The sequence below is a fragment of the Myotis yumanensis genome, unplaced genomic scaffold (assembly GCF_028538775.1).
Source record: "Myotis yumanensis isolate MYYU_CA2020_CCGP unplaced genomic scaffold, mMyoYum1.0.hap1 SCAF_2, whole genome shotgun sequence".
Classification (NCBI taxonomy): domain Eukaryota; kingdom Metazoa; phylum Chordata; class Mammalia; order Chiroptera; family Vespertilionidae; genus Myotis; species Myotis yumanensis.
In genome coordinates, this window is record NW_027223753.1 from 79,837,087 (window position 1) to 79,861,020 (window position 23,934).

The 23,934-nt window shown below is 43.1% G+C and overlaps 1 non-coding gene and 1 pseudogene across 1 annotated transcript; one reads left to right on the plus strand and one right to left on the minus strand.

The window, feature by feature from the left end:
- Nucleotides 1–5,905: 5,905 nt before the first annotated feature.
- Nucleotides 5,906–6,118, minus strand: LOC139004466 (small nucleolar RNA U3). The gene has a single exon (XR_011470359.1). It is a non-coding gene; the product is annotated as a small nucleolar RNA U3 (small nucleolar RNA).
- A 10,019-nt stretch (nucleotides 6,119–16,137) lies between these two features.
- LOC139001926 (small ribosomal subunit protein eS1-like) lies at nucleotides 16,138–16,888 on the plus strand (annotated as a pseudogene).
- Nucleotides 16,889–23,934: the final 7,046 nt, after the last annotated feature.

Below are 23,934 nucleotides of genomic sequence, written 5' to 3' on the forward strand. Positions count from 1 at the left end.
TGTAAATATGAGGGAAATTTTTCTTTCCAAAATAATGATAGTGCTGCCCAAGTGGGTTAGTAAGCCAAAATATTCCTAAACACTTGGGCCCAGCCTCCACTTTGAGCTCTCACTGCAGACTGATAACAAACTTATCATCTTACTTTTATGCTGATAGCTCTAAGTTGTCTAATTGCAAATGAATAGTTACAAGTGTTCAACTTCTCAGGAAAATTTATTTTGGTCCAGAATTAGAAACAAGGGCAAATGAATGTTCATCTAGTATGATTTTGAGACAGAATCCAAAAAAAAAAAAAAAAAAAAAAAAGATTTGGTAGCATGATGAACTCTACCTCAAAACCATATGACATAGGCAGGCTTACAAGTGGATCCATGGGGAAACTCACAAGGCTTTCCAGTTATCTACAGCTGCAGAAATTAGAAAAATCAGGGCAAGAGGATGTCAGGGTGGCAAGATACATTTATCTCTGATAACTATTGATCTGCTCTCTGTGTTCTCAGCATGATGTAGTCCACTGGCATCAGAAGACCTTTGTTGTATGCCTGGCTCTGCCTTATGCTTGCTGTGGGGCTTCGGAAATTTAACTTCCTCTCTCTGAGTCCCAGATTCCTCTTCTGAATAATGGCACCAGTTACAGATTTTGCTTCTGATAACATCTTCGATGCTCTTCCACCTCCCCTTTCAACACAATCTTTTCCAAAATACACTGGAGCTTCCTAGGATGGCTTTCATCCCTATTGTAGTGTTCAGCTCTTTTCTGATCCATACCCAGGAGTCCTGGACCAGACTAGTTCAATGTGTGCTCAGCCCCTTCTCCTAGAACTGTCTGGATCAGAGCCTTATGCCTCAGTTTGCCCAGAAGGGATTTAAGACAACAGAGATATGCTAATGTGCTGCAAATGGTATAATTCTACCTACACTAATAAAAGTCAACGATGCTAATTGACCGTACCTTCGCTATGCCCCAAGCCATGCCCAAGAGCCAATCAGAGCGACTATATGCAAATTAACCCAACCAAGATGGCGGCCGGCAGCCATGGAGCTGGAGCAAGCAGGAGGCTTGGTTGCCTGGGCGATGGAGGAAGCCAAGCTTCCCTCCTGCCCTGAGCTGGCTGTGGCCTCCACTCATGGCAACAAAGTTTCAATTATAGAAGACAAATAAATCCCAGATACTTGCTTCCAGCCAGGCTCCACTGGGAGCTTGGGTGGCTGGGGGCCATGGCCAGCCTGCAAACAGCCATCAGCCCCTCACCCAGGATGGCCACACCTTCATGGGGTGAGGGTCTCCACTGGGGGGCTTGGCCAGCCTGCAAACAGCCATCAGCTCCTCACCCAGGCTGGCCAGGCACTCCTATATAATAAAAGGGTAATATGCAAACTGACCCTAACAGCAGAACGACTGGGAATGACTGGTCATTATGACACACACTGACCATCAAGGGGCAGACACTCAATGCAGGAGCTTCCCCCTGGTGGTCAGTGCACTCCCACAGGGGGAGCTCTACTCAGCCACAAGCCAGGCTGAAGGCTGCCAGTACAGTGGTGGTGGTGGGAGCCTCTCCCACCTCCTCAGCAGCGCTAAGACTGTCCGACTACAGCTTAGGCCTGCTCCCTGCTGGCAAGTGGACATCCCCTGAGGGCTCCCAGGCTGCCAGAGGGATGTCTGACTGCCAGCTTAGGCCCAATCCCCCAGGGAGAGGGCCTAAGTCAGCAGGTGGTCATTCCCCGAGGGGTTCCAGACTGCGAGAGGGTACAGGTCGGGCTGAGCCCCCCCCCCCCCTCGAGTGCACAAATTTTTGTGCACTGGGCCTCTAGTTCAATTATAAAGGTCATTTTAATTGACTAACCATGTGGTCCTTAAATTCCCTTTATGGCTTGTACAGTAGGTAATGGGTAGGTAATGAACTTTCTCATGCAATCTGTTCCATCTTTGAATGGCTCTTCTGGTTGAGCTATAACCTAGGTCCCTGTCACTCTTCCAATTGTAGTCCAAGTGCTACTCATTGGTACCATACAGAAGTCTAATCACACATCTGAGTAATAATTATATACGTATATATTTAAAGATGTTTTTCTGCCCCCCCCCCAATTTTTTTCTATTGTTTCTTATAAATATTTGCCTAATTCTTCATTGCCCTTTTTTCTTCTCTCTAAACACCTCCAGTTTTTTAAATCCTATATAATAAAAGGCTAATATGCAAATTGACTGAACGGCATAATGACCAGTCGCTATGATGCACACTGACCACCAGGGGGCAGACACTCAACACAGGAGCTGTCCCCTGGCAGTCATTCCGCTCCTACCCTCACAGCAGCACTAAGGACCCCTCTGGGGATGTCCACCTGAGGGGTCCTGGACTTGAGACAGTGCAGGCTGGGCTGAGGGACCTCCCTGCCACCCCCAGTGCACAAATGTCATGCACCAGGCCTCTAGTTTGATTATAATAACCAATAATAATGGCTATTACTAATATTCTGCTAATCTTCTGCCAACTCCTCAACAAGATTATTAGGAGTGATTTTGTGAGAATCTTATGTAGGTCCAAATACAGGCTAAGAATGAAGGTCCAAAGTTTAGCTTTTTTCCTTATCTGCAAGCTTGATACATTATCACTGAAAGAAATCAATTTTGTTTGACATGATTTGTTCTTAGTGAATCAGTGCTAGTTCCTGGTGATCACTGCTTCTTCTAGTAAATAATCCACCCCAGCATCTTGACCAGCATTTGCTTTCATTCTCTTTCGGGAAATTCTGAAATGACATCCCAGTTGTTGATGTTCTCTGTATCTTCCTTGTTCTCTGTATCTCCTACAAATTAATGACAATGACTCCGCAATCGCTTTAACATTTCTCATTTTTATCTTTTGATAAAATGAGATGCAGGGTGGAAAACCATTTAGGTCAAAGAATAAATGCATCTAAGCATATGTGCCTAGGGTGGACACTTCTCTCTGTGCAAACCTGCTATTTCTGAGGTTCCAGAATTCTCTTTCAAGGGAGAGTAGGGGGTTGACATAACAGCCTTTATTTTCTTGAAAAGCCAGAATCCACACGCTCTGTTCATGCATGGCCACAAAGAGCAAGAGTTATTTCGTTGTAGAATGGGTCTATAGCATGTGTAGAAAAGAGAAATCATGACTTGAATCAGAGAGACAGGCAAGTAAATGAGGAATGAAATGAATGAAAATTAGAACCTGTCTTTTAAAACTCCCCAATATGCATCACCCCTAGAAAAAAAAAAGAGAGAGAACTTTGTTTGTCTCCATATTTCTCCACTTAGGTTTGGCATAACCAGCAGTCTCTCTTCTCTGAGGGAGAGGACAAGTATCTGCTGGTCTGGATTAAGACACATTAACAGGGGAAGCGCATGGCCGTTTACACAGTGCTCATCCCAACACTGGGCCAAGGTTAATGAATTGACGGTAAAAAAAAAACATGCTGCATAAATGTTGAAACTTACTAAGCATGAGATCATCACTCCCAACTATTCTTTATTTTACAAGAATCTAAATTGAAGAAATCCAACCTACACTTTCATACATAAACATTGAAAATTATTCTTATAATACTTGGTCATACTTTTGAGGACAAATAACAGCAATTTTTAACTGTAAGATTGTAAGAACAGGTCTGGTTCTAAAAGAGTTTTATTGAAATGGTATTGGAAGAAACTGCAATTTATTGAAGTACTGCATTGCATTTTCCTTTGTTTTTTTCAACAGGTTAGTAATTTCAGAAGTAGTAATTAGCCTTGACAGAGAGTACACAGAACGGTAAGTGGATACTATGTGCAGTGGAGGTGCTCGGCAGTGCCAAGCTTTTTATTTTCAGTCGGAGCTAATTATCCTTATTATACTGCATGACTCTTTTTTTCTTGAATTATGAGTGGAAAGTGCTGAATAGAAACTTTTTTTCCAAAGTGCCCTGAACTGTGGAGGGAAATGAAAATCACAAACAATGAAAAGCTAGTTAGACAATGAGAGTGATCATCTATAAAGGGATTCTGAAGGAACTTCCCTTTTCCTGCACTATAGAAATGTAAAGTGCTTATCAGAAAATGAGCTGGGATGTTTTTGTTTTTGTTTTGCTTTGTCACAGGGATGGAGGGAAAAAGCTAGACTCAGCCTCACCCTCAAGCAAACCCCCAGGAAAAAAGATTGAAAGTTGTGAATCTTTGCACAGGACCAATAAAGTGTGTTGGGGCAGGGAGGGGCCGTGTTGAGACACAGGGGTACAATGAATTTGAAATAACCTGTTCACGCAGTTAAATCCACAGGCTAGACCTCTCCGTGTGAGGAAAGGTGTTTGGGATCCTACCTGACCCAAATGCTACCTGTGAACTGATCTGAGAAGAGAAACTTCAGTTTTAAATCCAGTTACTATGCAATCCCTTATCTCTCCTTTTCCTCTTCTCCATGGCCACTCCCCACCCCCCATTATAGTGATGCATATGAGCAAAATTCCACAGATGGTGCATGCTTTTATGAGCTCAGTCCTGAAATTTGGTTTGAAATTTCCCCAGTGTCCTCTGTGCTTCTGTCTTTGCAACAGATGCACTTAAATGTTAGCAATTTATTTGCAGCCTGTGCTACAACCAGAGCTAAAGAGGAGAGAGCAAGGACTGTCAGAGGAGAAGCTGAGCTACCAGCACAGCATGATGATCCATGATCACAACTGCTGCACGAGCCGGAGGAGAGCTGGTTCCTGCGGGCACTGCCAGTGAGCCGCAGAAAAATCAATTTTTCCTCCCCTCCAGTTCAAGTCTGTTCCATGAATAAGACATTAAATCCAATTATCCTCAAGGAGCTCCTTTGCTTTCTTTAGCTTATCATGCTTAGTATTCCCACATGACAACATCTCTTTTTCGGTCGTTAGCATTTAGCAGGCCTCCAGCTTCTGGAGGGACAGGATGTAGCAGTTCATGAGAGTCCAGGAAGAGGAGGGTTATTTTTAAGGACACCCAAGTTCTGTAAGGTGACACCATCTAAGAATACAGCATTGGTTCCAGGGTAACATGAGTCAACCCTTTTATTTGGTATGTCAACAGTTACATGCTCATTTAGCTGCACTGAAATATTCTTGAACAGAAAGTTATGGGCTTTCTGTGTGGGTTTAGAAATGTCAGCCAAATAAGCAGACAATGAACAAGAGCACAATGTTTTCTTCTTCTGATGCAACCGTCATACGTGAGATTAGGAGCTGATACGCCGTTTCCCAAATAGGGGCACGCACTGGGAAAACAGAATTCAGGCTGGTCACATGTACTGGAGAAGCAACTTTGGTTGTTTAACTAAGATACAACCCCATGTATGCTTGGTATTTATTACACAGGTCAGATATGCCTCTGCCAGATCCTGTCCCCTGCTCTATGGAATTGGGAAGCTCATGACCTTATCCCCAAGGCTCACAGCCTTTCTTCCTTGATACAAAGTTCATCTTGTCACCTTCTGAATAGTTTCAGGTCATCTTTCCTACAAGACTCTTCATTAAAATGAAAACAAGCCAATGTCACTAAGCCTGAGTTTTAAATTATGGCTATTCCCAACTAATCTGGTTGAATTTGAAGCTCCTTTAACGGCCGACACTGCAATTCTGACCTTGCCATTTTTTTTTCCTGTGTGACGGAGACAAGTGCTTTAAATCTAATCCTGAACTCTCTCAATCGAAATGGAGACACCGATAGGACTAATTTCAAAGTTTTTTAAACCAACGCACTAGAATATGGAAAACAATCCTTCAGCAAGAGACTAAACTGGTACCCAGCTTCAAAACACACTCAAATTGGGTCATGATGCCTGCATGACCTGTTTGATCTCTTATGGCCTGGTTGGTGATTACAAGGTTTTAGAGAAATCAATCAATCAATCAATCAATCCTCCCAGTGAAAATTACTTTTTTTTAAATTCCACTCAGATGACATCCTTTCCCTCTAATTCTCTCAAATGAGAGATAAGAAGGATCACCAATGACAAATGGCAGTTACTGAAGCAACACCAAGAGCTGCCTTCCCGCTCAGGAGAGCGCTGGGCCTCCTCCTGGTGGTTTCAGGTGCTCTGCACAGTCAGAGAAACTTCTCTAATAACGAACTATAGAAACGATCCCTGAAAGCACTTTTCAAAGGAGTTAAATTGGATAATTTACAAAAAACTTAGCACTATTCCTGGCATACTATAAACTTGTAATAAAAGTTTGTTGTTATTTATAACTAGAGGCCCAGTGGCCGATTGAAATCGTGTAAGGAGGCGCCTTGCCTTCCCCCGTGCGAGGAGGCACCCCGTGGGGAGCCGGTACCCGCGCCTGACCCACGTAGCGCCAGCCAGCCGCAGCGTTGTGTCTGCTGGGGTGGGAGCAGGCGCTCCTGTGTGTTGTGTCTCCACTGCAGCCTGCCCCCAGCCCCAGCCTCCCCGCAGCCTCTAGGGTGGGAGCGGCACACAGCTCCCTCCTGCCCATCTGCACACGCAGCTCCTCCTGAGCAGTTGTGATGCTTGGCTAATTAACAAATTCCATGTTTATATATATACTAGAGGCCCGGTGCACAAAAATTTGTGCACTCGGGGGGGGGGGGGGCATCCCTCAGCCCGGCCTGTGCCCTCTCACAGTCTGGGACCCCTCGGGGGATGACCATCTGCTGGCTGAGGCCTGCTCCCCAGGGGATTGGGCCTAAGCTGGCAATCAGACATCCCTCTGGCAGCCCAGCAGCCCTCGGGGGATGTCCACTTGCCAGCGGGGAGCAGACCTAAGCTGCAGTCGGTCACCCTTAGCGCTGCTGAGGAGGCGGAGAGGCTCCCACCACCACTGCTGTACTGTCAGCCATCAGCCTGGCTTGTGGCTGAGCAGAACTCCTCCATGTGGGAGCTCACTGACCACCAGGGGGCAGCTCCTGCATTGAGCGTCTGCCCCCTGGTGGTCAGTGTGTGTCATAGTGACCAGTCATTCCCAGTCTTTCTGTTGTTAGGGTCAGTTTGCATATTACCCTTTTACTATATAGGATAGAGGCCTGGTGCACAGGTGGGGGCTGGCTGGTTTGCCCTGAATGGTGTCCCGGATCAGGGTGGGGGTCCTGCTTGGGTGCCTGGCCAGCCTGGATGAGGGGCTGAGGGCTGTTTTCAGGCTAGCCACACCCCCTTTAGGGTGGGCGTCCCTACTGGGGTGCCTGGCCAGTCCAGATGAGGGGCTGAGGACTGTTTTCAGGCAGGCCAAGCCTGCAACTGAAGCTTCCAATTCTCCTTTTTTTCTTTTTTTTTTAATTCTGGGATTTATTTACCTTCTGTAATTGAAACTTTGTTGCGGCTCCAGCTCCAAGGCCGGCTGGCTGAAAGCAGGTACCTGCGGTTTGTTTAGCTTCTATAATTGCAACATTGTTGCATCCAGAGCTCAGAGCTGGGCCATGGCAGGGGGGGAACCTTGGCTTCCTCCATCGCCGGGGCAACCAAGCCTCATGTTCACTTCAGCTGTGTGGCTGTCGGCCGCCATCTTGGTTGGCAGTTAATTTGCATATCACCCTGATTAGCCAATGGGAAGGGTAGCGGAGGTATGGTTAATTACCATGTTTGTCTATTATTAGATAGGATAGATAATATAGTTATTGTTATTTTATATGCATCATGGTCATTTAAAACACAACAATATGCATTGCATAATATCATCTATTTAATAAAGAGCCAGGGTCATAACCACCGTTACCACCCGAAGGCTTGACCAGACCTGAAGTCATTGCTGGGTTGCTGTGGTGACACAGCACTGACTGGGGCTACTGCGGGCACCCTGACCCAGCACTGACTGCCTAGGGGGCTGTGGATCAGGCCTGGAGACAGGCCTGCAGAGAGAGAGGCAGGGTCTGATCTGTAGCCTCTGTGGCAGCCTTTGATCAGAACTTGCCTCCCTTTCTCTCCAGGCCTGGCAACAGCCACGCCTCCATTTCTCTCCAGGCCCCGTTGATAGGCCCAGAGATGCTGACTGGCATAGAAACTGACCAATCAGAACCAAATCTGGATTAATGTAAGGAGCCAATGGCTGTATGGAGGCCAAGCTTTTGACACTGACTGGCAAAAAACTGACCAATCAGAACCAAATTGGCAGGCAGAGGAGGGCAGTTGGGGGTGAGATCAGGCCTGCAGGAAAGGGCAGTTGGGGGCGATTAGGCAGGCAGAGGCAGTTAAGGGTGATCAGGCTGGCAGGGGAGAACAGTTAGGGGTGAGATCAGGCCAGCAGGGGAGAGCCTTTGGGGGTGAGATCAGGATGGCAGGGGAGGACAGTTGGGGGCGATATCAGGCTGACAGGGGAGGGCAGTTAGGGGTGATCAGGCAGGTAGAGGCAGTGGGGGGTGAGATCAGGCTGGCAGGGGAGGGCAGTTAGGGGCGATCAGGCAGCCAGGCAGAGGCAGTTAGGGGTGATCAGGGAGGCAGGCAGGTGAGTGGTTAGGAGCCAGTGGTCCCAGATTGTGAGAGGGTGTCCGACCGTGGTTGGACATCCCCTGAGGGGTCTCCAATTGGAGTGGGTGCAGGCTGGGCTGAGGGAACCCCTTCCCTTTGTGCATGAATTTCATGCACCGGGCCTCTAGTCTTCTATAATAAAAGGGTAATATGCAAATTGACCCTAACGGCAGAACAACCGGTCGCTATGATGCACACTGACAACCAGGGGGCAGATGCTCAACACAGAAGCTGCCTCCTGGTGGTCAGTGTGCTTCCACAGGGGGAGCTCTACTCAACCACAAGCTGGGCTGACAGCTGTGAGCGCAATAGCAGTGGCGGGAGCCTCTCCTGCCTCCACGGCAGTACTAAGAATGTCCATGGGGAGCAGACCTAAGCTGGCAGCTGGACATCCCCTGAGGGGTCCTGGGCTGCCAGAGGGATGTCTGATTGCCAGCTTAGGCCCAATCCCCTGGGGAGTAGGCCTAAGCTGGCAGGTGGGCATTCCCTGAGGGGATTTTCGTGCACCAGGCCTCTAGTACTATCATAATATCATATATAATGTAGTATACTCCCAAATTATAAAAATACAATAGACATCCAGTTACAATCATCAGTCCTTCACAGAGCTCTTAACATTTGCAAAATGTTAAGTAGAGAATATCAATGTGAAATAAGCTTCAAACAGAGAATGATGTTTCTAAGATCCAGTTCTGATCATATCACTGATCTGCTTAAGCCCATCAATGACCCCATTGCTCTTAGGATAAAACTCAAATGTCTTATGACTTTGCAAGGCCTACGTGACTAGTCATTTCTTGCCTGCCTGTTGTGGTGCCTCACCACCACCTCCTAAGCATGGACTCTCCTCTGTCTGCAGTATTCTTCCCTTCCCCAGCCACTTCCTAAGCCAACACTTACACACCCTTCAGGATCCCACTTCAATAGCACTTCCTCCTGAGTTGGTGTCCCTCTGGTCTGATCCTAAAGCATCCTGGAGGGTTGTTCGTTGTTTTTTCTGACAAAGAATTCTTTACACTTGCCTCTTTTCTTCTCCCGCACTAGCCCGAAAGCTCCGTGAGGGACTGTGAGAGTTGAATTCATCCCACTGCATTACAGTATTTATGTACTCGTGATTCATTTACATAACAAATTTTGAATCTCTACATATGCATTGTTCAATCCTCTATCCTCCATAATGTGGGCTACAAAGTTCAAACAGATTAGTAATTTCAAATTAGATTTAGCCTAATACACACACATACCATACTACTCAGACTGGCTTATTCCAGTACTATATAAATCATTAGGAAATTCTAGGTGGAGGTCAAGGTTTGAAATACCTGCCAATGTAAGTCAGTGTTTACTATTAACCATGATGTCTTTGTGAGCGGCACTAATGAGAGACAACCTGGTGAGAGGGGTGGAAAACTTATCCTAATGCTACATTGCAAGCGCACTGCTTATTTATTCACTTGGGTGGATTGGGAGGACAATGAAGCCCCTGCCACCAAGCCATCTGGGTGTCCCCACCAGGCTGTGCCTCCGCCCTGGCCCTCTTTGCCCTGCTAAAATCATTGGCTGGCTTTGAGATTTGGCAGTGTTGGCCTATCAGACTTTCCACCCTCACTTCCCAATTAAGTGTGGGAATCCAGCTTCCTGAAAATTCCAAAATACGGGACAAAGAGAGCTGGACCTCTGTGCAGATTTTGCAAGACTGCCCACCCTCAGAGGGGGTCCTAGGTTGTAGGCATCCTGGCAGATGGAACAGCTCCCTGTTCAACTGCAACACCTGAAATTCAGATGTTCGGATTCAGGGAATAAGGCTTTGTGTTACTTGTTGACATTTATGAGCTCTCCTCATGCTTAAATCTCCCTGCAAATTGTATCTCTTATGCCGAAATAACTCTGCCTAGGTTTATAGTCTGCTCAGAAGAGTAACTCCTGACATTATTAGATTTTTTAAACAGCTGAAATGGAGTGCTCAGAGATTTATATCCATGGACATTTAAAGATTTTGTTAAATATATTCCTCAACTAGAAAAATGAGAGGCACCAATTTTGTTTATGCTCTTAATTTATTGTTTGCTTGGCTAAAAGTCAGGTTGCCATCAACTGAAGGGATAAAACATGAGTCAATGGCTAAGAAAACTTAAAAAGGCTTAGATATAGCTGCTTTTAGCTTTCTGAATCTCTGGTGCCCACTTAAAATAACAGATGCACTAATATTTCCCTGGTGTTACACAAATGCTAAGAGCAGGGGAAAGCTGACCTTCTCATACTCCCGAACAATTTTAGCTCAATTATGACCCCGCATTGTAAATGCTACGATCTGCTGGTGGCTTTTTGCTATAATTATTCTGCTTCTGTGGTTGAGGCTGGTATAAAATCAGTGAATGAAGGATGAAGGCACACCTTTCTAAAAATATGTGGAGTCTGGTAATTTCTCCTATATATTAATTATATTAATGTGTCAACATAGTTATTATAAGGATATGAGAGAATGAATGTATAGGAATAAAATGTATCTGCCTATGTAACTGTTGGATTCTGCCGTAGGGAGAAAGTGGCCTGGTTTCTCTGTTTTCTAATTTTTTATCTCCAGTCTGTCAGAGGCAATGATCATATCGTTACAGTTGAAATGCTCTTCACTGTCAGACAGACTAGCAGAAAAGCCATGTACTAGTACATCCCCAAATATCGCCATCAGGGAGCATTCATGCCAGCAAGAAAGGTCTAGAAAATGGCGTTAGAAGAAAGGTCAAGGAGATAGTGTTGATGTCATTAGCAGGCTTACAGAGACACAAGCTATTCCTGATCTTCTCGATGATCTTACTCTTCCTCCCGGTGCCCATGTTGGGCCACCACACAGGACTTGAAGAGTGTGGCTGGCCTGTAAAGTTGGCCGTTTCTAGGTAGTAACACAGGATGCCCTTTCTCTTGCCAACAGCAGCACACAAGGTCTGTGTGCTGGAGGAGAACACCAGTCACCTCGGTGACTTGAGTCAAGAGCCTCTAGCTGTCTGAGTGGACTCACGAAAGTTCAGGGGATGCCCCAGTGGCATGCACTCCTTCCTTCCCTCCACAAAGAGGTGTTTTCTATTTCTTCAATTACTTTTCTTCATGATATGTTTGTGCTTTGTGCTGCCTTTCTCTTCCTTTTCAAATAATTTTAATTTTATGGTGACAAGGATACTCAACATGATATTTAAGGGTAAATACTGGATTGTTAACTATAGGCACAATGTTGTGTAGTCCACCCTCAGAACTTGTTCATCTTGCTTTACTAAAACTTTATACTGTCAGGACAGGCCACCCCCAATGCCCCACAATGGCATAGTGATTACTTCGAATTAAAGCTACTTGACAAGCCACCGGTGGGCATGCTGGCCCTCCCTTGTCTCCTTGACTACAGGAAATAAATCTTCCCTCTGAAAGGTGCCCTCCTTCACCCAGGGGAGCTGAGAAAGATACCTTTATCACTAGAGTTAAGGGATCCAGGGCTGGGAAGCTTGTATTAACAAACCTTCTTACTTCTTTACTAATTTACTACCTTCCTAGACCCAAACTTTGCTTGGATTCCCCACCAATGAACATCCAAAATTATGTTTCTTTGTCCTGTCAAATCTTCACAAATGTATTTTTTCTTTATCTCCTCTGAGTATCATTTATGATCTCTATGTGCATGTATTATATTGGGTTTCCTTGTGTTAATCTGGTTTTATGTCAATTTTATTATTAGTTCAGCCATTAGAACTCAAAAGGGGGGAATTTCCCCTTCCCTGACAATACCCATTGATTAGCAGTCCCCTCTTTTATATTTTAAAAATAGTTTTATTGATTTCAGAGAGAGGAAGGAGAGGGGGAGATAGAAACATCAATGATGAGAGAGAATCATTGATTGGCTGCCTCCTGCATGCCCCCTGCTGGGGATCAAGCCTGAAACCTGGGCATGTGCCTTGACCAGGAATTGAACCTCCTGGTTCATAGATCAACACTCAACTACTGAGCCACACTGGCCAGGTGCAGCTCCCTCTTTTAAATGCCTCCTTACCCCTAGCAACCACTGTTCTGCTCTCTGCTTCTCTGAGTTGGAATATTTTAGATGCCTCATGTAAATGGAATCATGCAGTTATTTGTTTTTCTGTGACTAGCTTTCCTCCTTTTTCTGACTTAACAGCCATCTTAAGACCATGGATTAGAGAGGTGGTAGCAGACAGTTGAGTTCAGAAGCACAAGAGGCCCTTGGATAGTGGTTTCACCTGGGGCGTTGGATTTTGCATTATTGTTGAAGACACATATCACCACCTCCTGAAGCAGCTATGCCAGCAAGCACACCAGGTCTCGCTGACCCATTATTGGGCCATGACTGGCGTCTTTGGACCTGAAAGCCAAGGTTGACGATAAAATTATTAAAGACTTCCCTTATTCTCTAAATGGCTGCTTTATTAACTATAAAATAGCTCTGTGACACGTCTGATGGTTGGATCAAGCACAGACCTCTTCTTAGCTTTGCAGAAACACTGGTTCCATTACATGAGGACTTCATTATTTATCTTCATAGTCTGAAAAAAAAGAGGACTTATTTTTGCTTGTTTTGATTGAGCAATGGTGTTTTACAGAAGTTCCAGATTTACTTTAAGATTTTGAGGTAAAATTAAAAAATTCACATGAGAATTTTGCTTTGGTTTTGTAATTTTTCCAGTGGGAATTATTTTAATTGATATAGCCAATAGCCTCAGTTAATTATAGCTGTAGACCTGTGTGGTGTTGAATGGGTGTGAGTAGGGGGTTGTTTTGACTTTTACTCTACATGCAGCTCACTAAAATCAGGACAAATAAACTCAAAGTTAAGTTATAAACATTTTGAACTGCAATAATGTGAAATTTTAAAAATTAACTTACAGAAACATATATTACAAAAATTAAATTATCTTTTTTAATAGTACGGTAGATTTAACTTTAAAAACCACTGTGCTTTTTTTAAAATTGAGATATAATTAACATGTAACATTTTATTAGTTTCAGCATTCAACATAATGATTCAATATTTGTACATATTGCAAAATGATCACCACAGAAAGTCTAGTTAACATCTGTCACCATACATGTTACAAAAATTTTTGGTGTGTGATAATGACTTTTAAGGTCTACTTTCTTAGCAACTTTCAATATGCAATACAGTGTTAATAACTATAGTCACCATGCTGTACATTGCATTCCCATTACTTATTTATTTACTAACTGGAACTTTGTACCTTTTGACCCCCTTTACTCATTTTATCCAAATTATCTTTTTTTAAAATATATATATATTTTATTGATTTTTTACAGAGAAGAAGGGAGAGGGATAGAGAGTTAGAAACATCGATGAGAGAGAAACATTGATCAGCTGCCTCCTGCACACTCCCTACTGGGGCTGTGCCCACAACCAAGGTACATGCCCTTGACCAGAATCCAACCTGAGACCCTTCAGTCCACAGGCTGACACTCTATCCACTGAGCCAAACCAGTTAGGGCGATCTTTTTATTTTTTTATTGATTAAGGTATTACATATGTGTCCTTATGCCCCCCATTGCCCCCCCTCCCACTCATGCCCTCACCCCTCTGGTGTATGTGTCCATTGGTTAGGCCTATATGCATGCCTACAAGTCCTTTGGTTGATCTCTCCCCCTTACCCCCACCCTCCCCTACCTTCCTTCTGAGGTTTGATAGTATGATCAATGCTTCTGTGTCTCTGGATCTGTTTTTGTTCATCAGTTTATGTTGTTCATTATATTCCATAAATGAGTGAGATCATGTGATATTTATCTTTCTCTGACTGGCTTATTTCGCTTTAAAGTGTCCTTTTTCTAGAGTCTGGGTAAAATGTTGGCTATTACAAATCTTGTAATAACACTAACATGGTACTTGCACACATTTTTAAGTACTGAATAAAGTAATCTTATGGTCTCTCATCATCACAGAAAATTAGCTGTGTCCCTGAGGGGAAGGGTATTATAATTTCCTCCTCCGTGTGGTGTGTCCTTGGACATTATCCTAGAAGGCATCTCTAAAGGTACTTAGCACTAATTAGCACTTTCTATAAAGATCCTCATTTGTGGAAATACTTACAGGGAGCCGGGCATCTCTTAAAAGGGTGTTGAGTATTCTTTAGTAGCTCATAGAAAAATATTGACTGCCTTTTAAAAATAACTTTCATTTTTAAAAATCAACAGTGGGGACATTTACAAAAATTTCTGAGGAATAAGTGTACTTCCCAGAAAATTCCTTGTGTAAGTTTATTAACCGCAGTGGCAAAAGAACTGGACTCAGATCTAAGGGACCTATGCTCCAGTCCTTGTTTCACCAAGAACTGGTTGTGACATGGGAGACCAATTGGGGCCTGATTTTCTTTAATATTTTCCCTTCCCAATGGGGTTATTGTAACATTAAAATGAGAGGGTTGATGTGAAGCACTTTGAAATGCTGAAATCACTGAGTAAATGCAATACCTATTGTAGAAATAATTCAGACTCCGAAATGTCTGAGGTCATTGAAAAATAAATATTTGATTAGTGGTAAAAATAATATGCCTAGAAAGGTCAGGCAATAAGTTCTATGGCTGTACATGTTCTCTTTTTAAAATATAGATTCTTGATTTGTTATTTTTTGACAGTTGGGCATCTCTCTAATTCCCCCAGAACCTCTTGAAGAAAAATGTTTGGTGTTTCTGATGTTAACTTTAGTCAATTCCTTAAGTCATATGGGCCTAAATATTGAAGCACGACCTTTTTCTAGAAATTCAACTTAGTGAGACACTTTCCAATCCTAGAATGGATTTCTAGACTTGGCTTTTTTTTTTTTTTAATTACATAAGCAACATATTATTTTAGAAATTTGAAAAATAAAGAAAAAGAAAATAAAATTACCCATAACCTTATAATGTCTTTAAAAAGTTACCTAAATCAGTAAGTCCGAAACCCCTCTTCATGCCACACATCCCAATCCTCAGAGACAATCACTGTTTTCCCCAGGAGTCTACGGATCCTTTCATACTTATCCAAATGCTGCCAACTCATCCACAGGGCACCCATACGTGAAAGATAATAATTAAATCCAATTACTTGATAGTCTTCCAACTTTCTATTTTATGAAACCATAGCTTTACACATTTATAAAAAATTTTGTTCATTTGAAGCTATATTTTAGTTAACAGCTTATTAACTTGATTTACAACTTTTGTGCATGTCCACAGATGGTAAGTGGCCTCTATTTGTGCTCTGGCCCCAGACTCCACAAACTTTAGGGGTAGGGTCTACATCAGGGAGCCTGTTACAGCCTGTGCTTCCTAATCCCCTGGCTCCACCTAGCCCAACAGAACCCCTGAGCCACCATCTCCCACTCCTGTTAACTCCCAGTCCAAGTCCTTCCTTGAAATTACTGATGGGAGCAGGGGAGGTGGGGGGTGGGGGGAGGGAGAGACAGTGGGTAGAAGACTCAAAGTAGAGCAAAGAGGAGAAAGTGAAAAGGGAAAGTGATCTAATAGTACATTTTATTCCTGTCCTAATAGTTATGACACTATAGTATGAGGTGTTTGCTTGGTTTTTTCGTTTTGTTTGTTTTTTTACTTATCCATTTCTGCATGAGACTATAAGCTTTGAGGACATAGCTTGGTCATATTCCAGGTACAGAATAGGCATTTAAAGAATAGCTATTGTCCTTTTGATTCTCTGAGCAGCACCATGGCTGTAGGCAAGAACAAGAGCCTTATGAAAGGCAGCAAAAAGTGAGTCAAGAAAGTGGTTGATCCATTTTCTAAGGACCATTGGTGTGATGTGAAAGCACCAGCTATGTTCAATATAAGAAAGATTGGGGAAACACTGGTCACCAGTACTCAAGGAACCAAAATCGCATCTGGTGATCTTCATGATTTTGAAGCGAGCCTAGCTGATCTGCAGAATGACGAAGTTGCATTTAGAAAATTCAAGCTAATTACTGAGGATGTTCAGGGCAAAAACTGCCTGCCTAATTTCCATGGCATGGATCTTACCGTGACAAAATGTGCTCCATGGTCAAAAAATGGCAGACCATGATTGAAGCTCATGTTGACGTCAAGACACCAATGTTTATTTGCTTTGTCTATTCTGTGTTGGTTTTACTAAAAAAAACCACAGCAATCAGATTCGGAACCCTCTATGTTCGTCTTCAACAAGTCTGCCAAATCCAGAAGATTTGGGCATCATGTCCGAGAGGTGCAGACAAGCTGATTCCAGCGAGCATTGAAAGACATAGGAGGACTGGCCAATCTATTTATCTGCTGTATGATGCATTTGTTAGAAAAGTCAAAATGCTGGAGAAGCCCAAGTTTGAACTGGGAAATCTCATGGAGCTTCAGGGTAAAGGTAGCAGTTCTGAAAAAGCTATCAGGGATGAGACAGATACTAAAGTTGAACAAGCTATGGATATGAGCCCCAAACCCAAGAATCTGTTTAAAATTCAGATAAAATGGTGACCAAAAAAAAATCCTACCTGTAAAATAAAAAAACACACAAAAAACAATAGCTAAACAAACAAGTGAGCAAATGAGAGTCCTGAAATCCTAAAGTGGAAATACAGAATTACTAAGCATCTCATACAGTGACAATTCTAAAAAGAGATCTTTAAAACATTATGCGTAAAATACCTATGGCCACCTCTTTTCAAATGCATATCCTTCAGTATATTTGTGAAAATATCAATGTCCTTAGCCTATCCTATATAATAAAAACCTAATATGCAAATTAACTAAACAGCTGAACAATAGGTGGAACAACCGGTCGCTATGATGTGCACTGACCACCAGGGGGAAGATGCTCAATGCAGGATCTACCCCCAGCCCGCAGGCCTCAGGCTGGCCAAGGCAGGTGCCAGCAGGCTCTCCCCTCCCCCAAATCACCCTGCTGGTCGCCCCACAGATCAGCCCTGATCGCTGGCCAGGCCTAGGGGCCCTACCCAGGCATGAATTTCATGCATTGGGCCTCTAGTTGTCTAATAATGTTGTCACCCTGAACATGACCACTACCATGGTATGCTCTAGCAGAAGTAACAACCTTGTGAAATTAATATATTGTGCATGTAGCTGAGATAAAACTTCTTTGACACTGTGGAGGTATTATCAAACTCACTGTTTGCTCTTGAGTTTGATCACATATCAGCTAGAATTATGACTTTTTTAATTTTTAAAATTCTTGTATTGTTTAAAATATTACATATAGTATTACATATGTCTCCTTTTCCCCCCATTGACCTCTCCCTGGACATCCCCACCCCCCAGCACATGCCCTTACCCCCCTACTGTCCATTGGTTATGCTTATATGCATGCATACAAGTCCTTTGGTTGATCTCTTATCCCCATCCTCCCCTGCCTGAAATATGTTTTTACTGACTTTTAGAGAAAGAGGAAGGGAGAGGGAGAGAGAAACATTGATCGGATGCCTCATGCACGCCCCCTACTGGGGGTCAAACCATTGACCTCTTGGTGAATGGGACAACATTCAACCAACTTGAGCCACACCAGCCAGGGCTAGAATTGTGATTTTTGACTCTGTGAAATAGTATAGCAGTAAAGAATCAAAAGACATCAAATTTAAGGTAAGTATCTGTTCGTGTATTTTAAAGGCAGATAAAACAAGCTGTTCGTGTATTTTAAAGGCAGATAAAACAAGCTGTGTCAGCCAAATTCTGAGTAAAGTTGCTAGTGTTGATAAAATGGCAGCCAAAATCTAGGAAAGCTTTCTGCTAGCAGACCCAGAATGACCAATTTTTATCTCTAGGATCAATGCTTATCCTATATAATAGAAGCCTAATATGCTAAGTGTCCAGTCATCCATTCAACCAATCAAAGTGTAATATGCTAATGATATGCTAAGGCCACTCAGCTGCTCGGTATGATGTGTGCTGACCACCAGGGGGCAGACACTCTGACCGGTAGGTTAGCTTGCTCCTGGGGTCCAGCTAATCGGGACTGAGAGAGACAGGCCAGACACTCCCTGGAGCATGGTGTGTCCATAGGACAAGACATTATACAAAACTATTAAAAATCAGTGTAGATGCCGAAACCGGTTTGGCTCAGTGGATAGAGCGTTGGCCTGCGGACTGAAGGGTCCCAGGTTCGATTCCGGTCAAGGGCATGTACCTGGGTTGCGGGCACATCCCCAGTGGTAGATGTGCAGGAGGCAGCTGGTCGATGTTTCTCTCTCATCGATGTTTCTGACTTTCTATCTCTCTCCCTTCCTCTCTGTAAGAAGTCAGTGAAATATATTTTTTTTAAAAATAAATAAATAAAAAATAAAAATCAGTGTAGAAGGACATGAAATATTGTAGGAAAATAATCACAATCTATTTCACAATACTTCTTAAATGAAGAGAACAGCTTGTAAAATAGTGTAACGTGAATATACTGTTGTTTTAAAATGCCTAGGTATGCCTAGAAAAATGACTAGAATGATATACAGCAACATTTTACAGTGGTAACATTAGAGGTGATTTTTACTTTCATCTTTATGTCTTTCTCTGTTTTATGAATTTTCCACAATGAACATGCAATAAAAATATTATTTTTAAAAGAAGATTACATGATACTAGCATTCTCATTTATAACATTGAAGATTATCACATCTACACTCCACTTTCATTCTGTAGAGTTTCCCTTCCAGTGTCCTCCTACCTGCTTTGTATTATTTGGGTATACAAATAATACCCAAATTTGCCTTGCTTGCTGTTTGCCTTACTTGCTGGATAGTATGCTCTTTTGGTGACTGAGCCTGTATTTAACTCATTTTCATATTCCCAACAGGAAATAAGCCATAGAACAATCTTAGGTTTTCTCAAAGATACAGACAAAATTATCCTGGAGAAATCCTGGATCACAAGCCACTACTGAAGACATCACTTCATCTTCTCACCTGGTGTGGGTACAAAGCAGTCACGTAGGTTAAAACACTGTAGTAAATAACAACGTGATGGGTCCCAACAGCATCTGTCTAATTTATGCACACTCTCATAAGCACTCTGCTATTCACAGTGTAGTCATATTACCCAGCTTTAAATAAACACAGCAATGGTGATCATTTCAATAAAACCCTGAGTATTAGTCCCTTGTTCCAAACATAATCCTCATCATTCCATTATTTCAAAGGTAAATCAAATCTTTTTTTTATCTTTTTCCTGGAACGTTTTGCACTCAGTTAATGAGAGAATTGCTCTCACATGGAGGATTCCTGTGTTCTTCACTGGGAGTCGGGGGTGCGAGGGAGGGCATAGTCACCACTCCACCTGAGCCCTTGAGTGGCCCTGGTTGTAAAGCTGACATTGACTCACACCGCAGGCGATTTATGAGACCCAATTGGAGTCTTGGTGACCAAGGGCGTTCCCTGGAATGTCTGCTGCAGCCGGAGACACCAGGGCACATAACCCTCTGGCAGGTAATTAGGGACAATGCAACTAGTCTAGATCCTGGTTCCAGCACACCCAGCCAATCAATATGCATTAATCATTACATGCTTATTGTTAACATGATTCAGCCTTTGTGACTCATCCACATCACACACAGAGCAGTCTCTGTTGTGACTGGAGATGGGCAAAGGAGTTAAAGAAATTGAGAAACTTTTTTTTTTTTTTGCCTGAAGGTACAAAATATGCCAGCGATGAGTGAGGAGAGCCCATTGGTGAGGTAGAGAACAAGTGCAAGCTCATAAGGGAGTTTGTGAAGCCTGTAGATGGCTCCTTCCTAGCATTGCCTGCGCGGCTGAGTTGGCACTCAGCCGATGCCACTAAGAATTAGAATTGTTTTTCATTTCTAGAGACCTGATCCTCCCAACTTTGTTCTATGCCCCAGGAGGGCAGGGGCCTTGTGGCTTATGTCTGTGTCTCCAGCACCTGACGCCCAGCTTCAGGGAGAGGAGCTGGTCAGGTGTGATAATGGTGAATAGTTGTGTCTCTGTGATTGTGGTGATGCTTCTGGCAAAGTCTACCATGCTGACCAAATAAAGGTAAAACTTACAGGGGTGCTGTCAAGCTCGATTGCCCAGGGAAACTTCTTTGGCCTGCTAGTCACTGACAAACAGGCTCTCTCACTCATATGAGATTTCCCCTCCTTCCTGTTCTCAGCTAGAAATACCATGAGAACAGACTGTCTCACAGTGTTTTCAGATTTCCACTCTAGTCTCTGCCAAAAGCAGGAAGTGCAGAAGTGGGCGATAATTCTTCTTTTCTCTTCAGAACACTTTATTAAAGAGTTTAGGTTGTTACTTGTTTTCCCCCCTGAACCTCATTAGAATTAATTTGGGCAATAATTGAATTTACATAATGTTTTTCTTACAAGGCACACAAAGTTTTATTTATCAATGCTATTTCCCAGTAAGGTGAGGTAGAAAAAGGCACAGAGGTATGGACTAGTAGAGATTCAAGGGAATTTGGGGATTTTCTACTCCAGCATTTTTATTTATTTTTTTAATGATGAGAAAATTGAGACCCAGGGTCATCACTTGGGTATTTCTTGCTCTGTGTTGGCACCTCCCACTCATCCTCACACCGTCGTTCCTGCCCTGGTACAACACAGTCATTTCTCCTGTCTTAAACTAACTCTACCCTGACCTCCCACCACCATCCCCTTATATATTCTGCTCTTTCTGCTGACCTGCTCCCAACCCATAAGTGAACCCTTTCATTTTTGGAAAATTAAAAGTAGAGAAGCATCATTAAAAGGGCCAAGAACCACTGTGTCTCACTGTACTACTGAAAATGGAGGCAGGAGAAAACAGAAAGAAAGGAATTGAAAAGAGGAGTAACATGTGAAAGAGAAAGAACAAGAAAGGGAAGGAGCACAGCTTTGCCAGGGGCCAGGAAGGTCAATTCCCTGTGCCCTGCCCGGTACCGCCCTGCTGCACCTGCAGTGCCTCGCCAGCTGGGAGCTGTGTGTGCAGGGCCCCATTTTGATTCTACTTCCTGGAGGTAATTATTCTGTGATGCTCTCCTTGCTCTAGGACAGCGATTTTCAACCTTTTCCTCCCATGGCACACATAAACTAGTCACTAAAATTCAACAGCACACCCAAAAATATAATTTTTGTTGATCTGACCAAAAAATAGGTATAATTTTGATTAATAGGTATAATTCACACCAGACAGCTATTATTGTGTTGGCTGTTGTCATTTTTTTTTTAATTTGACAATCTAAGGGGAAAGAGGTCAGTGCCCCTGACTAAATAGTTAGGTATTGCTTGTTTTTAAAAGTCTTGTGGCACACCAGTTGAAAATCGCTGCTCTAGTATCAGACCCATATCTGATGACTGTATTTAAGCCTAAAAAGCAAGTGAGCCCTGGCTGGATGGCTCACTTGGTTGGAGTGTCGTTCCATGCTCCGAAAGGTCATGGGCTCGATTCCAGGTCAGGGCACATACCTGGGTTGCGGGTTTGATCCCCAGTGGAGGCATGGACCAGAGGCAGCCAATGGAGGTTTTAAAAGGTAAGCTAAGTCCTCAAATCAGAACCCAAAGTGAAGCCAAAAACAGGCCTTGTAGCTGCTATGGACTTAATTGTGTCCCTCCACCAAAATTCATACAATGAAGCCTCAACCCCCAATGTAATTATATTATGAAATAGGGCTTTTGGAGATAAGTAAGGTTAAAACAGGTCATAAGGGTAGGATAGGATTGGTGGCCTTATAAGAAAAGAAAGACACCTCTTTCTCTCTGTTCCTCTCTCTCCACTTCCCCCTCATCCTCTCTCTCTCTCCCCCTCTCTCCCTCCCTCTCAGAATTCACAGAAGAAAGGGCATTGGAAGACAGAGTGAGAAGGCCACCATCTACAAGCAAGGAAGAGGGCTCCCACCCACAAATCAAATTGCCAACACTTTGATCTTGTATTTCCAAGCCTCTAGAACTGCAAGAAATAAATTCCTGTTGTTTAAGCCACCCAGTCTGAGATATTTTGTTATGGCAGCCATTGCAAATGAATGCATAGGTTATGGATAAAAGCCTGATTGTGAATTTTTTCTATGATACTCTACGGGTTCATGACTGTCTGTCCCACACCACCTACGCCCACCTTGTGGGTATAATGGTTTCTCATCATAAGTCTACCTCTCAACTAACAGACCTAAATTAAATGGTCATAGGACCAAAGGAGGTGATAGCACAGTACAAGGTTACAAAAAGGCAAGTGATCATTCATTAGTGTTTCTCATGATCATATTCCATTCTTCAAACAAAGTTACATTTACTGTGAAGCTCATGAAAAGTAGGCTTCAGGACACCACACCAGCATGGCCCTTCCTAAGACTGAAGTTAATTTTGTATTCATAAATTTTTTAATTTTTAAAACAGAGCCTGCCACCTCCCCAAAAACATTATACATGCCCTATACCCCTCCATCTCACCCCTGCATCCAACAAGCATTCATTGTGGCTAGCCTATGATACCAGGCCTTATTTTTCTGGTTCTAACAGAGGTTGATGAGACAAGATCGTCACAGCACAAGTAAATGAGTTTCAGAGTAAATAGATTACTTATATAATTTAGGTAAAAATAATCAAAGTACTTAATGGGGGCAGGGAGGGCAGAGGAGGGACTTATGCCCGCTTCACAAGAACTCCATAGATGCAATTTGGATGAGTTTGTCCCTTCACATTCCCAAGGGCCCTGACCATGTGCACTCAGTATTGTGCATATATTATCACAATCATTTCTTATAACATCCATGTGACATATGCATTATTATTTCCATGTAGTGAAAATACTGGAGCTCAGAGCAGTTAAATATGCCCCAGGGTGGAGCTAACTTTATATGAAGGCCTGCTTGACTCTAAAGCTTCCAGTTTGCCTCCAAGGCTAAGGGAGGAGATGATGGAGAAAGAGCAAAGGACAGGGATGCCCACGCCTTCTGAATTAGTACTGCACAATTCTCCAATCTGCATTCTTTTCATGTTGCTTTTCTAGAGAGGGCCCCATTTCACAGCGCAGGGCATGATGGTAATGGAGGCACACAGGCTTCAGGTATCACCATGCCTTCCAGTGCTGGGCTCTGCAGCTCCTTCTGCTCCGCATAAGGCTTTGAGCTCCATGAGCCCATGGCTATTGGTTCATATTTTGGATATCTAATTCCGCAAGGAAAGAAAATCATTCCAATTTTGAAAATTTGGGGACTAAATTAATCATGCTTGACTAGAAAAATCTTTGTCCTCCAAAGCCCTTATGTAAGCTCTTTTGTGGAGGTTTCCTTGAGCAGACAAAAACAAATGTGTCAAATGATCATAAACCTCTCCTTTGACTGTGAGTGTAACAGGAGATGCTAGGATGACATGTAGTTTTTCTCCTTTTATCTTCTTAAAAGACCAACCAGAAATCCAATGTGAAAAAAAAGCTAATGTGATACTAAGTTTGCAAATTTAAACTAAGAGTTCTGCAGTCAAGACATGTGAAAGTTTCCATAGCAACATTAGCTCTCATCTTTAGGATTTTCAGTTCTATTAAAGCCATTAAAATCATACTTGCATACAAGTG